The sequence below is a fragment of the Narcine bancroftii genome, chromosome 2 (genome assembly GCF_036971445.1).
Source record: "Narcine bancroftii isolate sNarBan1 chromosome 2, sNarBan1.hap1, whole genome shotgun sequence".
NCBI lineage: Eukaryota > Metazoa > Chordata > Chondrichthyes > Torpediniformes > Narcinidae > Narcine > Narcine bancroftii.
Window position 1 is genome coordinate 47,497,975 of NC_091470.1, and position 13,008 is coordinate 47,510,982.

Here is a 13,008-nt window from a genome sequence, read left to right on the forward strand (position 1 = left end):
GGAAGTTTATTCCCATCAAGTTTTGCCTGCGGCCCTGAGGATCTAAGCCTCTCTGAATCACATGCCCCCCCCCCCCCCCCCCCCACACACACACACACACACACACCCAATATCAACCCTTAAGTAATGGAGCGCTGCCAACAGTCTCATAATTTAGTCAGACTTTGCAAAGTGTTCAAGCAAGTAATAGTCAGTTGTGAAGTTACCCAGTCAGTTTTCCAGTATTAGCAGAGGGTTCCTGTAAATAGTGTGAGATAATGGGCTGTACTCTGATTTTTGGTGAGATTATCCCATGTCTGTCATAGTATGGAGTGTTGTGCTCCAACTTATCTTTATATGGGCGGAAACACGCATTTCATGAAGTAGTCAGAAGCTCAGGATTCAATTTTGCAATTACTGTGATTTTACCAAAAAATGATTGCTAACACTATTTACTTTGGGTAAAATCAATATTGGATCACAAAGCACTATTGCACAAACTAGTTTCTCTGATGTTCTCTGATTAAATTGAAACTTGCCCTTTTTCACGATGAAAGAGAAAGATGTTGAATTTTGGGGATTCAAGGCTACCTCGTCTTACAAACTTAGCTATTGGCGGGACAAGCTATGATGCAGGAGTCACAAAATATTGCAAATGATTACCCAGCCTTCACAAATCCTGCCAGAGCAGGAAGACTGTTCTTCCAGGTTTACTAAGAGAGACCCTGAAAGGCTGGTGAACTGCTTGTTTCTACCTTCTACCCAAGATACACAAACCCAACCATTCAGGTAGACCCATTGTTTCTGCCTGCTCTTGCCCCACCAAACGAATTTTATCTGACTGTGACTATCTTTTCTCCCCGGTCCAATCCCTCCCTACGTACATCTGTGAAACCTCACATGCCCTCCAGCTCTTCAGTTATTTCAGATTCCCCAAAATGGACTGCCTCATCTTCACGATGGATGTCCAATCCCTTTATACCTCCATCCCCCACACAGAAGGTCTGAAATCATTTTGCTTCTTTCTGTACCAAAGACCCACCAGTTACCTTCTACCACCACCCTCCTCTGCTTGCAGAGTTTGTCCTCACTTTAAATAACTTCTCCTTTAGCTCTTCTCACTTCCTCCAAATTAAAGGAGTAGATGTGGGTCCCACATGGGTCCCAGCTATGCCTGCCTGTTTGTGGGCTTTGTGAAGCAATCCATGCTGCAAGCCTACACCAGCAAGACCCCTCAACTCTTCCTCCAGTATAAAACGACTACTTCGGGGCTGCCTCATGCACCCGCAATGTTTATCAACTTCATCCACTTTACAGCCAACTTTCACCCCAATATCAAACTCACCTGTTCCATCTCTGACAACACTCTCCTCTTCCTGGATCTCTCTGTTGCCATCTCAGAAGACAAGCTTTCCACGGATGTATATTACAAATCCTCTAACTCCCACAACTGCCTTGACTACACTGCCTCTGTCCCCTGCAAGGATTCCATCCCCTTCTCTCAATTTCTCCATCTCCACCGCATCTGCTCCCTAGATAGGGTCTGCAGGCTTTCATGTTTCACCTCACTTCATATGATCCACTTTTACTGCATGGCTCTAATATGTCCTATGTGTCTGCCTTCATGCACTAGTTACTGAGGGTTGGATACTGATTCCCATAAAGCGACCACCCCATAGCCAACCATTTCAACTCTGACTCACAATCTCAAGTTCACATGTCTGTTCATGACCCTTCACACTACCCAATACTGACCACCCATAGACTGGAGGAACAACACCTAATTTTTTTGTCTGGGCACTCTCCAACCCCAGGGCATGAACATTGAGTTCACTGCATTCCACTAATCATCTTGCTTTCCCCCCTCCCCCCACCCCTTAACTAGTTATTCCAGTTCCTACTTCCTTCCTCTCACCACTTAGCCTAGACTCCTCCCCCTTTCCTGCAGTCCTCCCTTCCCCCCACCCCTCCACCTATCATCTCTCTCCCCACCCCAACCCCCCTCCCCCCTTTTGTTCAGACATCTCTCATGCTTCCACACATGCTTGATGAAGGACTCAAGCCCTAAACGTTGGGGAAGCATCTTTATCTTTGCTGCATAGAGGCAGTGTCGGACCTGCATTTGTGTGTGCTTTTTTCCTTTGGCAGGAATGCTTATCTAGTTGTCTGTTTTGCTGTTGTTTCAAATCTCCAAGGAAAACAATTATATTGCAATCCAGTCGATCTCTATATTAACTATTAGAGATGACAAAACATTCTTTTTATTTAACAGAGCAAATTGACATTGATTTCATTGATCAAGGGCCTTGAACAATAATCACATTTTATCTTTCATTAGAAAATATTGCCCCTACCATTACTTATCCTCCAGTCAACATTTGAAGAGGAAGACAGCAGATCATTATTAGGCTACTGTTTGAGGCCTTTCTTTGTGTGGCTATTTCCTGCTGTATTTCCCTACACTGAGGGTGACTACATCTCAGAAGTAGTGCTCTGGAAAAAGTAACTGAAGGGGGATTAAAAGGGACGTCTAAAGTTGATGTTTTCCTTAATCTTTTTATCGGACTCGGCAATTAATGCAAATAAACATTATTCCAAGGGATCAAAAATATTTTCTCATTTAGACAAAAAAAATGAAATTCCATTTTCGTTGATGCTATGGCTTGAAATGCACCTATAATTTTCTCCTTTCCTGTGGCCTATTTGTGAATGCGAAGTGTCCATAGTTGTACTTCTCTCAGGGAGCCCTGAGGCAAAGAAAGCTTACTTAGTCCTGTGCATTTCCTTGTTTAGAATTGTTGGGATGAGGCAGCTCAGAATCAAAGTCCCATGACTTTATTGTTAATTCAGTAGACTAGAAATGCTACTCTATAAATATGAATTTAACCAGGCATCTGCGTCATTCAAGAATGTTTCATATGACGTGCTTTTCCACAAGATCCTAGTATATTTATTGATATGAACACTTGATAAAATCACCCGATGCAATTGCTCATGTGATACTTCTGCAAAATTAGATGACTGCTGTTCCATTTAGATTTCATTCCTGGTCAATACATTGGTTTCATATGATTTAGAAGAAGATTTTCTTCTTTTCTACTCGAATATGGGAAATAAAATCAACCTCTTTCAGGAAGCCTGCCCACCTTTTCTCACTGCACTGATTCATTATGCCTAGAAGGCCTAGTCAAAATCCTATTGCATTTTAACCAATTTGCCAGGTGTTCCAACCAACAGAGGTGTAAGGAATTGAGTCAACTTCACAGTTGGGATTAAGATTCCTTCCACATTTACACAATGTGACCTGCAATACACAATTTACACACATGCCAAATTGAAAAAAAGACAACTAATGAATAAAGGTTTTCAGAAAAGCCAGGAACTGAAACCATTCCTAATTTGGGGCGGCACAGTTAGCATAGAAGTTAGCTCAATCTCTTACAGCGCCAGCGATTGGGACCAGGGTTCAAATCAGGCACTGTCTTAAAGGAGTTTGTACATTCTCCCTGTGTCTGTGTGGATCTCCAGTTTCCTCCCACCCTTCAAATGTACTAGGAGTTTAGGTCAATTGGCTGTAATTAGGTGGCATGGGCTCGTGGGCACTTTAAAATACGTTTAATGGGATGATTCATCCTCATGATGGATAATAGGAGTCACTGAAACTATATCATCAGAAATTGTAGAATTTTCAGTGGGCAAATGAATTTCTGACCAAGAATATACACATAATTTTTTTGAGATGTCCTGCCAGAAATTAGATCATGAAATCTCTTCTAGCCTGTTAATTTTACAGTAGGAAATTCTACTATAATTTCTTAAATAAGAAAAAATGTACAGTGTAAAATTCCCTCTTTCTTACTTCTCAATAAATATTTCTAGGCTAATGTGAATGTTATTATGACGATAATTAATTTCTTGTGTAATTCTCTTAGAAGTTTCCTATTTGGAGTTGAACTCCCCCAACAATCGTAGTTCACAGTTCAAAGCTCGCTCATAACAAGTTCCTTCTTCATTAACAGTTCATTCATATCCATCTTCTTCATCTTTGAGTTTACAATTTGGTTCTGAATCATTCTTGACAGGTCAAAAGGTCACACAGAAGAGAAACAGTCAATTCCATGTCCATGCCAGACATTAGCTCCTTGATCCCATTTTCCAAAACTCAGTTTGTATTTGTTTTTTGATTTATGGACTTAAGTCTCACCATCTGTTTCACAATAGTTTCTGATTATCTACCCTGAAGTTTGCTCTTAAACTTCAAGCAAATCACCCAGATAATACAAACCATTTCCTCTAAACTTTCCTCATTATTCAACCATGGGATCTAAATATCATTCTGGTAAAACTTGGCTGCTGTTTCGGATGCCAACAGTGGTGCCAAGAAATCTTCATAGCCAGAGATTTGTATGTTATATCTGTCTTTACAATTTTATATAGTATTAAGGACAGTCTTCTCCCTGTTGTAGTGGAGAACCTTGTGTGGTCCTGAGGTCCTGAGAGTGATGCCATTCTGGAGCTTTGCTCCTGATCGGGCCACCCATTGTGGTAAGGTCAAGGGTGAGGTCCCTGACAAAGAACAATCCAACCAAGACTTCAACACTGGAACAGGCAGACAAAGTTATTCTGAACTCAATGGCTGTGAAGGCGGACGAAGGCTGCAGCAAATCCATCAGCTCCACTCATGATTTTTATGCCATTGGAATTAGTTGGCTGATTTGCGAAGTATCGTGTGCTTCTTGGAGTGCAAGATCAAGTACACATTAAACAAATACATGCACAGGTGTCTTCATTCTGTATATCAATTGGACAGAAGCCATCATCCTTGACTGTGAGGGACACCCACAAAGACAATTAAGGACAGAATTTTATAAACTCAACGAAATTAAGCTCCAAATTTTGCTATGTTAATGACTCTATATAAATGGATGTTGTAATTATTCTATGCAACACATTGATGATGAAAGGAAGTCACTCTTACCCTTTCCTAAAAAGTGTTCCTTATATTTTTGCATCATCATTTATTTGAGGCAAAATACAAATTTGTCTCTCATATAAAATTCTTCTTGCAGATATTAAATATTAATATCTAGAAATTGGACCTATGTCTTTTATGCACAACTCATGGCCAAAAAAAGACCATGTATGTGTCAGCAATTCTTTTCAGATTAATTGCACAACCATTGGGAAATTCACCCGAGCGCAATACACTTTAGTGCAGCTGACATTGTCACAAATGTCAGGTGCACTACATTTGACATTGAACTGGCCATGTCCTCTTTTACCAAAAGAAATCGGCTATCTGACTACATTTATAGCATCCAAAATAACACAGAAGAAATCCCCAGCAAACTAGCAAAGAGGCAATGTCTTAAAATCCATTTCTGTGCCTATCAGCCTTCAGATTGTATTTATAAGGATCTCCAACACCACTGATGGATGTATCGTTTCTTGTAAATTGTAGCATCTCTTACATAAATGCAATCCCTGGCAACGGTTATGTCTTCTTTGTAATGGTAAGTGATTGTGGTGAGGACAGTGGACAGGCACACTGAAGATAAGTATGCCATCTCTCCTCCTGCCTTTTCTACAGCTGCTCCATTCTATCAGGAAGGTGGGTTCTTTCAGATTCTAGTGGGCTTTCTCTGTTTGAGAGTGATAATGATGAGGTAGTTGCATCCACAGCAGACCAGTGCTGTTGAGAATTGCAGTAAAACCTCTCGCACAGAGATCATGATTCTTATAATCAATTTATTTCCTTGTTCCTTTTAAATGAGTACCAACATTACATGGTTTGCGCAACAAGGTGAACCCTTAATTTCATAACATAACCATCTTTGGCCTATATTCACCAATTTTTGTGTACATATTAGTTTCTTTTCAGAATAGAGCACCCTGGAATTATGAGCAAACAACCAGTGCCAAGGTACAAGGTGGGCTGAATTCATTTCAGCAAAATCACCTTTGTAAACCACCTCATCAGGAAGTAAAAATAATTTATTAAAGTCCAATAATTGCTCACTGAGGCTAACAGATTCTTGCATTCACTATCAGTGATATGACTTGATTTTTAATTCTGCTGTTACACTCTTGTAGCAAATTTCAAAATACCATGTGAAACACAATGGTCAAAACTCCTTGTTCTATGATGTCCTGCCATAAACCAAAGAAAAAATAGTTCAAAAATTGCATCTTGATGACAGAAAATTGTTCTTACTCTAATTTTAGATTTCTAATCTTATTAGTGTGAATGGCGGTGCTACCAGACCTGCTGGAACGGCAGCACTGCAACTCGTGCGGACTGGGAGAACAGAAGTGGAGTCACAGGACTGCTCAGCAGAGTCCAAGTGCCTAGTCCTAATGATGATGACTCCATACAGGTGTTAAATAGCCTGTTAAAGGAACCAATGGTGTCTTTTTTTTAAAAACCTGGAACATGAGGCCTGTGCCCAAGATGGCAGCGCCCACTATGGGTTGCAGACTCCAGGGGAGCAGAAACAGGGAAGAACTCCCCTCCACCCCAATTGGGAAAGAGAAGCATAGTAGACCACCCTGCAGGATGGTGACCATGACAACAGACCAGCGAGATGATCAGCGGCTGAAGAATCCACACAAGCTGTGGAAGGTTGTCAACTTGCAGTCAAAGGACACACATAGGCTGTGAGCTGATGGAAACCTACGGTGAAGGACCTATACAGGCAGAGGGCTGCTGGAGACTGGCAAATGGGAACCAAGAATCAGATCCAAGATTGAAGAGAGGATGCTGGGTTAAGAAGGGCTCTTGAAGGGCCTCAGGCACTGATCAAGAGGTTTTGATCTGGAGCTCTAGTCACCGATGGTTGAACTAAAGTCTGTGGGGTTGCAGAGGCTCTGGGAGCACTGGGGGCAAATCCATGGGCACCCAGTGTCTCTGAAGAGACTTTCTTGTGCTTTTCCTTTATTGTTAGGGGTATTGTTAGGGCATTGTTCATGGTGACTCTTTGTTTGCCTTTCAGGCAGGCAGAAGTTGAAGTAAAATCATGTATATTGTGGCACCTTTTAAGGCAGGAAATTCACTCTGCTCACTGATCAGCAATCTGTAGCATTCAAGTTCAATAACAAAAAGGGGTCAAATAAAGAATGACAAGATCGCGAGGTGGAGGATTGAACTCTCCCCCTATAACCATGAGATAGCGTATAGCCAGGTACACTCAAGGAACCTGCAGATGCCCTATCCTGAGGAAGCTGTGCTCCTGCACACAACAGCCTGTTGCGGTCAATTCAAGACGAGCTCTGCCACGCGGACATCACCTTGCATAGCTCTTTTCGTCAAGGCCCGCAACCTGCCCTTCTCTATTGAAGGCATCAGGGAAATGACCCGGACATGCCAGGTCCGCACTGAGTGCCCTGACAAAGAGCACCTGATAAAAGCTTCCCACCCCTTCAAACGACTCAGCATTATTTCAAGGGGCCCCTTCCACCAACAGAAACGTGTACTTTTTTAATGTTATTGATGAGCACTCACTTTTCCCATTCGCTATCCCCTGCCCAGACACCATTATTGCCACAGTCATCAGAGCTTTGCATTCCATTTTCGCCACGTTCCCAGCTATATTCATAGTGACCAGGGCTCATCATTTATGAGCAAAGAGCTTTGCCGATACCTGCACTGATACCTGCTCGTAAGAGGGATCGCCTCCCCAGAAGAATGGAGAAGTTGAAAAAGAGAACGCAATGGTTTGGAAAGCTGTGAAATTTGCTCTCCAGTCTAAAGGCCTTCCAGACTTACTCTGGCAAGAGGTTCTGCTCACTGCGCTCCATTCCATAAGATTGCTTCTCTGCACTGTGACCAATGAACTAATGTTTGCATTCCCAAGGAAATCCACATCAGGGATCACCCTTCCAGCACAGCCAACGACACCAGGACCAGCCCTGCTGAAAAAGCATGCGAGGAGAAGCAAAATGGACCCTCTAGTCGAGAGAGTGCACCTACTGCATGAGCACTCACTTTTCCCATTCGCTATCCCCTGCCCAGACACCACCACCACAGTCATCAGAGCTTACCTGGATGGCAGAGAGGACACCATCTCAGTCAGAGACCTGGCACCTTCAGGAACTGAGGTCCCAATGCTTGGAACCTCCAAATACCCTGTGTAGGGTTCCGGATGACATGGTTCCAACCACACAACCTTCAGATCCTGAACCCCTGAGTCCCCCTTTGAGTCTCAATATCTAAGACCCACAGGAGGCACAGGAAGTTCTGGAAGAGCAAAGTCCACCATTTCTAAGGCACTCAACCAGAAAAACCAGGCCCCCAGACAGACTCAACTTGTAAATAATTGTAAAAGCCTTGTGTTGCTGAAGATGATCTCCGTTTTCACCTGCAGGTTCTCTTCTGAAGGAAGGGGTGAATGCAGTGAACCTGAATTCACAGTCTATGGGTAGATTAGACAACGGACCACCCCCCTCCTCTTGGCTCCACCCCCATCGGTCCCAATATAAACCCTATTTTCCCGCCTTACTTCCAATTTACCTGAAGACCATTGTAGATACCAGCTGTTAATTGTAAGCTAATAAAAGCGTTTTTGTGCTCCACACAAGACTCTAAGTACTATCAATCACGTTACACTGGTGATTTTGCCGAGGTTGGATTGTGCCTCCACCTGAATGAACCACCCATGTGGTCAGAACGCTGGCAGCTTAATGGCAACTGCGCTCAGTGCTGGTTCCTTGGCCATTGTGTTGGGTTCAGAGCCGTCTGAATGATCGGGGTCACCAATGTGGCAACTTTTAAGGCAGAGCTGCCAAAGATTGGCAGCAAAGAACTGTTTTAATCTCTTTTAAGTCACTTCCAGTTCGGCCGTTCCGAAACTGGAAGTGACGTCATGATGCTTCTGATGCATTTCTCAGCTTGCAGGCTTCATCCCCGAGGTGGAGGGGGTCCAGCGCTATCTCAGCGCGGCCACCAGGACTCGTGGTCAGCCGGCATTACACGGACAGTTCGAACATGAAGCCCCATCCGCTAGCTGCTGCTACATTTATTACATTTTTAATGTATTATTCTGTGACAGTAAAAGGAACCTTTGAACCTTTCTTTCTGTCTACTGTCCACTCTCCTTTTTTTTATTAGGCATCTACTTCTGGCACACTAATCGAATTGCATTTTGAGAAAAAGCAATTAGCTTGATTTATTATTATTAAAGGAATGGCAGACTTCAGCAGCTGCAGTTGAAGTCATTCAAATGTCTTATCGTTTTGTACATTATAATAGAACAGATGTTCTTTTTAAATATATTTAATAAGTATAGGTTCATAGGTTTTTTTGCCCAAGGTAGACAAAATAACATTTTGAATATTTTGGAATTTGTAGGTCTGATGGCACATTAAATATTAAGGGCTTCAATTACAAAAGGTTCTGGGGGTATACAGTGCCCTTCATAATGTTTGGGATAAAGACACTTTTTTCCTTTATTTGCCCCTGTTCTCCACAGTTTCAGATTTATAATCAAATAATTCACATGTAATTAAAGTGCACATTCCAGATTTTATTTAGTTATTTATATCCTTTTTTGATTTAACCATGTAGAAATTGAGCACTTTTTATACATAGTCCCTTCATTTCAGGGCACCATAATATTTGGGACATTTGGCTTCACAGCTGTTTGTGAGTACTCAGGTATGTTTAATTGGTTCATTGGTGCAGGTACAAGAGAGCTGGGCTTGCTTCTGAGCTTTGGAATCTGTCTTTGCTATTTTTCAACACAAGGACCAGAGTTGTGTCAGTGAAAGTCAAAGAAGCCATTATGTGACTGAAAAACAAGAATAAAACAGAAGAGATATCACCCAAACCTTAGGATTACCAAAATCAACTGTTTGGAACATCATTAAGAAGAAAGAGTTTACTTGCAGAGGGACTGATATTCCAAGGAATACCTCCACTGCTAATGCCAGAAGTATTCTCATCATAATGAAGAAAATAAAACCCAAACCCATGTCCAACAGATCAGAAACACTCTTCAGGAGGCAGGTGTTGATTTGCCAATGCAATAAAGTCTGCAGAAGACTTCACGAACAGAAATACTGAGGCTACACTGCAAGATGTAAAAGATTGCAGACCACTAATTAGCCACAGAAAGCTTGGCCAGATTACATTTGTCCAAATAGTATTTTAAAAAGCCTGCAGAATTCTGGAAAAGGTCTTGTGGACAAATGAGACCAAGATTAGCCTGTACCAGAGTGATGGTAAGAGCAAAGTGTGGAGGGGTAAAGGAACTGCCCAAGATCCAAAGCACACTAACTTTGTCATTTACATCTGGTCACAAATTCTTTTGCAGACAGGTAGTCATTGACACATCCACACCTGGCTCCTAAAGAGTGTTTCTGATTTGTTGGATATAACGGTGGACATAGCAGTGGAAACTCTTCTTGGAATACCAGTCCCTTTGCAATTACTGAGCTTACCAGTACGCTCTTTCTTTTAATGGTGTACCAAACTGTTGATTTTGGTAATCCTAAAGTTTGGTGATGTCTCTTTATTCTTGTTTTTCAGCCTCTGAATGGCTTCTTTGACTTTCAATGGTACTACTCTAATCCTTGTATTGAAAAATGGCAACTGCAAACGCCAAAGATGATCAAAGCTTAGAAACAAGCCCAGGAAAAATTAAACATACATATTGAGATCTAATCAACGTAAATCAAAATGTAAATATTCTGAATAAAACAACCACTTATTAATAAAAAAACTACAATAAAGTTTAAAAAAAAGAAACAAGCCCAGCTCTCTTTTCATTGCACCAATGAAGCAATTATACCTGAGTGCTCACAAACGCCTGTGAAGCCAAGTGTCCCAAACATTATGGTGCCCTGAAATGAGGGGCCTGTGTATAAAAAGTGTGCAATTTCCAGATGGTTAAACCAAACAAAATGTATACAAATAATCTTGAATAAAATCTGGAATATACACTTTAATTACATGGGAATTGTCTCATTACAAATTTAAAACTGTGGAGTTCAGGGGCAAATAAAGGAAAAAAAAATGTCTTTGTCCCAAACATTATGGAGGGCCCTGTATGTGCATATTTTGTTTAAGAGCAGCAGAGCAATTTGAGGAAGTATTACAATGGACTTTGAGGTCCTCTGTTTTATACATAAAACAGAGCAAGAAGGTAATGGTGGTCTTTTTCAAAGATACTGGTTTGGCACATGGAGTATTGTATCCAATCCTGGTAAACACTAAAGTTGAATGATGAAAAGGTGTTGAAGATGCAGAAGAGATTGATTAAAATATTTTCAGGACTGTTGAAGTTGTAATAGAGGAAAGAACTTTCAGGGTTGTGATGAGAAACTGGGGGAGTGGGACCAATGCAAACTCAACAGGACAAATTATCTCCTTCTGTAATTATGTGATTCTATGATGCAAGTATCATAGGTGTGATAGTACAGATCTATCACCAATGTACATAGTGCATATAGTTACTGTATCTAGACTGTGCTTACAGCGATTGGCTGAGAGTTAAGCCACGCCTATTGTCTGGGCCTTAAAGGGTTGTGTCCCTAGCCAGGTCGGATCATTCCGGACTGGTCGGCCGCCTCTGAAGAGCTCCTGTCTTTTGCTAATAAAAGCTTTGGTTTGGATCAACAAGTCTTTGGTTCTTTCAACGAGCTCTACAATAAGCTTTGTCCCTTTTACATTATTACTGCTAAGGTCAAGCACTTGATAGGAGAGGTTTGTGTTTGGCAATGTTACTCTATGTATCTTCTTTGGCTTGGCTTCGCGGACGAAGATTTATGGAGGGGGTAAAAAGTCCACGACAGCTGCAGGCTCGTTTGTGGCTGACCAGTCCGATGCGGGACAGGCAGACACGATTGCAGCGGTTGCAAGGGAAAATTGGTTGGTTGGGGTTGGGTGTTGGGTTTTTCCTCCTTTGCCTTTTGTCAGTGAGGTGGGTATGTATAATGCAAAAGAAACATAGTTAAATCATTGCTCCTGTCAAGGCAGCCAAATCCATTGACGAAACTGGTCACTGGAGGAAAACACAGCAATAATAATCGCTAATTGTGGATGTGTTATCAGCAGCTTTGAGCTTTGTTTCTATTAGAGAGTGGTGGTTCTGCGGGACTGCAGCTCTCCAACAGCAGCAATTACTAGCCAAAGACATGATTGACCTGAAAATTGTTCCCACAGGATTTTGATTCTCAGAAATGATGATTTCATCTAACCTTGTTATAGACAAGCAAATAAAATATTGTAATGTACAGTATTACTTATCTGGAATACAGGATCTGGAATCATGGGTGCCTGTACATGTGATATTATCTCCAAGAAAATGCCAAACAGATGGATGATCTCAATTCTCCCTAATCAAACCCATACAGATTTGCAAAATTAAATGAGAAATCATTTTGTCAGAGAAGAACTGTCTTTGCAGAAGTGTAGGAAACTGATAACAAAATAAAAATCACTAGTTTGTTCTAACATATAGCTAACATGGTGATAATCTTGTTTGAAGTAATGTGCATGTTTTTTTAAGAAATGAGTCATGCTACTAAATAAATGGAAGCTTTTTTCTTTCTACTTAAAGCCATGCATTGAAACTTTTTGGCCTGTCCTGTTAATTTAAATAATAGATATGGACCAAAGATAGTAACTTGTGCAGCTCAATGAGGAAACCCCTTATCTAGCTGGCATTGTTTGTTAAGAGTTGGTTACATAATTTCCCCCTCATCCCTTGCTCTCACATCTCTGCTCCATGCAAAAGGCTCAGTGTAATATGTACGCCCATGAACAATGCTCTACTTTATTCTAGATGAGTCTTCTTCTTCTTCTTTGGCTTGGCTTCGCGGACGAAGATTTATGGAGGGGGTAAAAAGTCCACGTCAGCTGCAGGCTCGTTTGTGGCTGACAAGTCCGATGCGGAACAGGCAGACACGATTGCAGCGGTTGCAAGGGAAAATTGGTTGGTTGGGGTTGGGTGTTGGGTTTTTCCTCCTTTGCCTTTTGTTCGTGAGGTGGGCTCTGCGGTCTTCTTCAAAGGAGGTTGCTGCCCGCCAAAC